We start from the raw sequence: 5,091 nt of genomic DNA on the forward strand, positions 1-5,091 counted from the left end.
CCCCCCCCCCACCCCACCCCCCTGGCGGAGAGGAAAGGACGGGGTACGTCGCGTAACGACGTATAAAGTGCACGCTTCATTTTCATCAACGCAACCGCCGTGACAAATTCACGAGCTTCGAATTACTCGAATTACTTTCCAACAGTTCCAACTATCGCGTCGGCTTTGAATTCAGGTCCAGCCCGGCAAGGTTATATAGGTGGTAAAACAAGGCTGTCCGCTACGAGGAACCGTATAAAGCGCGAACTGCATCCACCATCGTCTGAGGATAATGACAACACACACACACACACACACATATATATATACGCGCTATTTTGTGCATCCTGCCGTGCCTTGTCCGGTCGATTTTAACGGGCTAAGCGGAAAGTAAATCGATCGTATGGTAGAAGCCAAGGCGCGATATCTTGATATCGGCGATCGCCCTAAATCGAATCCCGCTAGGAAAGAAACGTGATATTTTCGAACCGGTATTCGTATTTACTTTCGACTTTGGAGAGAGAGACATTGAATTAGCATTAGCCGTACAAGATCTCGTACAAGTGCGTCCGCGACAATGAGAGAGAGAGAGAGAGAGAGAGAGGGGAGGGGGGGAGAGATAGGACAGAAGGAATGATTTCTCAGGGAGAACGAAGGAGAGGAGAAACGAAGAAGCCGTCGCGGAGGTGGTGGTAAGTCGTTTTGTGTCTGCAGCTCGTCTAAATATATACGATCCTCTCTTCGGTGCGGTGCAGCCTTTCTCAAAGAAACAGGAGAGACGGGAATGGACCCTGCTACGATTTTAGAGAAATCCCTCTGCGCATCGCGCGAGCACTGGTGTGGCCTGTGTGAAGGGCCGAGAGGGCGACAAATCGCATCACTACATATATTAGCCGATCTAGCCGAGTTCAAGTTTAACCAAAACATCAGCTTTTCCTTAATTCTTCAAAAACTGATAAGAGATTTAAAACATTTTTCTTCTCCTCTCTCTCTCTCTCTCTCTCTCTCCGTGTTAATATTGACGTGATTATTATCCTGTTAAATTAGTTATTAGAATCGATAAAATAATATCTGGAAATTATTTTATGTTTACATCACTTCATGCGTAACTTTGCTCTATTATTTAATTCAATTTTATTAAAGAAGAACGAACTAATATGACAATACGATGAATTTAAGGAGACAGCGAAATGTGGATGTCAACGAGGAAGAGGGAGGAAATAGTATTTTCAATCTCTTGAAGAATTTTCACTCTTTCTTTTTTTTTTTCCTTCCATCAGCTTCCATCTCGTTCCTATTATAGATCACGCAACAATCGAATACATCCGAAAGTTAAATAAAGCAATTTGAGTATACACGAGAACGATCGTAACGTCGTTTACCTACATAAAGGAGGGGGGAAAAAAAAAAAAGACGCACATTGGCTTACTAAACTTGTTTAATGCACAACGGCGGCGTTGTCTTCGTGGCTGCAGCCAATTAGCCGCGAATCTCGTACGGAGGATCGAGCGACGCGCTCGCGAGGGCGGGGGAGGGGGAGGAAAGGGTTCCGATCGTGCCGCCCGCGCGCCGCCACGTGAATAAGGTCCATTTATGTAAAACTTTCAGACGCTTTTTAAACAGACGCGCTTCCGAGGTAATCTGCCATCGTACGAAATTGGATAGAAATTGGTCGAATCCGCGAACACAGGAGGAACGGAACGAGGCGCATAGCGATGCTCTTAGCTAAATTCGATAGAAATCTCACCGATCATCCATTCCCAACTGCCTGAATTCGCGCGTTATAATGTTTATACACACGCGCGGGAGAACAGACCGGTTCTCAAAGCGACGATATTTGAAAAGTGCTGTTAACTGATTTACACGCGATGTACGTAACGCGAGGATTCCTCGGTCGAAGAAATAAAGAATTCGAAAACATTCTCTCCTTCCAGGAACTCGAAACTCGAACTTCGGGTGAATTATAAACGGCGGAAATCGGCGCGGCGATCGAAGATTTTATCGAACGAAATCTGCCGGGCTCGCGTCTCGTCCGTTTTCTTTCTCGATCGCGAGACGTGCTCTATCGTGCGTGTACGAATATACGTGCGTTGTTAAACGAAAGTTATATTATTGACGAGAAATAATTTGAAGAGAGACAATTTCACGCGAAAATGCAGAGACGGCGGCGACAGTAAAAGCGGCAGACGCACGCGTTTATTTCAACGACATTATAGAGACTCGCGTTCGTCTACTGTCGCTACCTCGGCGATAAATACTAATTGAGATTAGCATCAACAGCAACGCCTAACAGGTGTTCCGTGAAAGAAGTTTCGAAGCGAGGAAAGAAGATCCGAAGAAAGAGAGGGTGGAAATCTGAGAACGAAAAAGAAAAAACTGGACTCCTCTCCTGGTTTTTTCGACAGAAACGCCCGTACAGCTTTTTCTCGATTTACTCGAAGTACATCGTACATAATAAAAACATTTCTTTCGCCATTCTAGAAAAATATTTTCCGAAAAATCCTACAATATTTATACGTTTATACGCACGCAGGAAAAATTTGCAAAAGTATCTAAGCATTTAGCTGTAAATATACAGGTCTGAAAAATAATTTATTCAACTACAGAATAATTTTGTAAAATGATCAATCAAACTGATTGCTGATGCGAAAAATTTTTACAAAATTATGCTCGAGTTTCCTACATAATTATCTTGATAGCCAACAAAATTGTTATTTCAGATTTGTACTTACTGAAATTTTTAGATATTTTAATAAAATCATTCCTTTCATGTACAACTACTCGGAAATAACGAACGTGGAGGAAATGAAGAGTTGCAAAACGGTAACTGACTCCTCAGAAGGACAATCCTGTATTAAATCAGAGAAGCCTGCTAATGAATTTACTTAGTCGGGTACGATTAAGAACGATCCGAAAATGGTTAGCATGGTAAAAAAAAAAATATCTCAGGGTCGACAGCTTAAACAGACTTAAGCTCTGACGGTCGGCAGAAATCAATCGAGACAAGTTTCAAACGTGTATAACGGTAGAGTGTATAGGTCTATATAATTTTTGGTGAATTGTGCAGCTATAAATCTCCCTTAGCTCTTAATATTCCGACATGATTATAGTATTACGGTAATTAAATCGTCCTCTAGAGAGCCTCTAGAGCAGATAATGCAAAGCGTCGTGAAATCGAACACAAAAAAAAATGCGATTTAATTATACCAACGAGACGTATATAATGGAATTCAAGTGAAACAAAGTAGAACTCCTATTACGGTTCGATATTTTATAACTAAAACGTTTGAATAAAATTTTTGCGATTTTTTCGAACAAATAGGCTGGTTGAATCTTTCAAAACTTCCGCTTAATGCGCAACCATCACAGTGAAAAAAAAACACAATGAATGGTATTTATTAACATGTTTGTCTTAATTAACGTGAAAATTTGAGTAAACCGTTTACGCGATACGTAAAATAAATAACGTAAATTTAATATAAATTTTCCAATTGCGTGGATCTTTTTTTTTTTCCAGTGGAGAAGAAAATTTCGTACCCTCGTGAAATTAAAAACAGGCGCGTTCGTTTAACCGAAACCTTTTGTGAATTCGGTTTGATTATTCGGCAAGCACACGTGCGTGATACGCACACGGCGTTGATCGACCAAATTTGTATGCCATACAAACGTCGTTGTTACTGTTTTGAAAATGTCGCGGCAATAAAAGCGGCGCTCGATTATCATTGCAATCTCGTACCGGTGCGAATTCGTTCAGGTCGAATTATGCAGACCTTCGATCTTCCATCCTCCTCGCGTGCGTAAACATGAATGTTGTAAACACTCCAGCAGACGCAACGGGCGTTCACAGTTCGACGACGCGCGTCCGATAAAGGAGATGGGGATAGTTAAATAAGACAGAAATAAACTAGAACGGGTAAAACGAAACCTGTGTAAGAAGAATGGAATTGGCAGAGGGAAAAAGAGGGCACGAGCAAGCCGGTGGACATTGCTAGATCCTTATAAAGAAGAGAAACGAGCTACACGAGTCCTTTTCTCTCTGCTCGCGTACCCTCTCTCTCTCTCTCTCTCTCTCTCTCTCTCCTCGCTCGATCTCTCTCTTTCCCGGCGCAACAATTCCCCCGAGAAGATATTTGAACGCTACGTCATGAAGTAGAAAACTCCTGGTTTACTTTACAAAGCACGGTAAACGCCAGGCAAATATACGGCACATTTTACATTGAAAAAACTCGTCGAGATAACAAGAGTTGAGATTTACCATCGATAAGCGGCGCGCGACAATTTGCCACTTGGAAAAAAATAAATAAATAAATAAATAAATAAATAAATGGTATCCTCTCAGCAGAAAAAGCAGTTTCGCAACTATTGTGTAACATTCTTCAGTAGTTCGCACTTGGGTCTGTTTCTTTATCGATAAACTCTCTGAACTGGGGTGCACACCGGTGCAATAAGTGTTGAAGTGTAACAAATATAGTTTGTTTCGCGCTTCTTCAACTTGGTTGGAGCGCAGGGTGCTCCAGTTCAGAGTTCTTCGATAAGCAACGGGCCTTTTGACTTTCGCCCTGAGGGGAACTCAAATCCAAGAGTCGAAACAAGTCGTTTGCAATTAACTTTGTTGGTAAATACAATTCAATTGTTTGCGACTTGTACGTTATCGTCTTATCGATGTAAATCTATCGCTTACGTACGTTATAACTCTCGAGTGGAAAGCTCGTACAAGCGTTCTATTTGTACTGCTTCCAAAAAATCTGTTTAACACGAGTTTAGTCTTACCCTAAATTTCAGGATCACAAATGCGACAAGTCAACTACATCGGAGGATCTTACAGAGGATCTTAAGAGGTGCAAAGTCGCCTTTTTCTGCCGAACGCAGCCGAAGAGACGGGAGAGGGCGCGGGGCGTCGAGAGAACTTTTCGGTTGTTGAATCTCTCGTCGTTCGACAAACTCGTGAAAAAAAAAATATGAGGCGCAAACGAAGGTCACGTTTTAGCGATAACCGTGGCACGGTACACGGAGGAACACGTTTTACACGGTGAAAGCGTAATCTCGCGAAGCCGTCGTGAGGAAAGCATTATGATGAGCCGCGCGGGTAGGAGGAGGGGGAGGGGGAGGGGG

At 42.4% G+C, this 5,091-nt stretch overlaps 1 protein-coding gene across 2 annotated transcripts in view; it reads right to left on the bottom strand.

The window, feature by feature from the left end:
• LOC108755874 (dorsal-ventral patterning protein Sog) overlaps positions 1-5,091 on the bottom strand; it is a 35,756-nt gene that overhangs the window by 28,348 nt on the left and 2,317 nt on the right. The gene's annotated exons all lie outside the window — the stretch shown is intronic.

Source organism: Trachymyrmex septentrionalis, unplaced genomic scaffold (genome assembly GCF_001594115.1).
Source record: "Trachymyrmex septentrionalis isolate Tsep2-gDNA-1 unplaced genomic scaffold, Tsep1.0 scaffold9, whole genome shotgun sequence".
NCBI lineage: Eukaryota > Metazoa > Arthropoda > Insecta > Hymenoptera > Formicidae > Trachymyrmex > Trachymyrmex septentrionalis.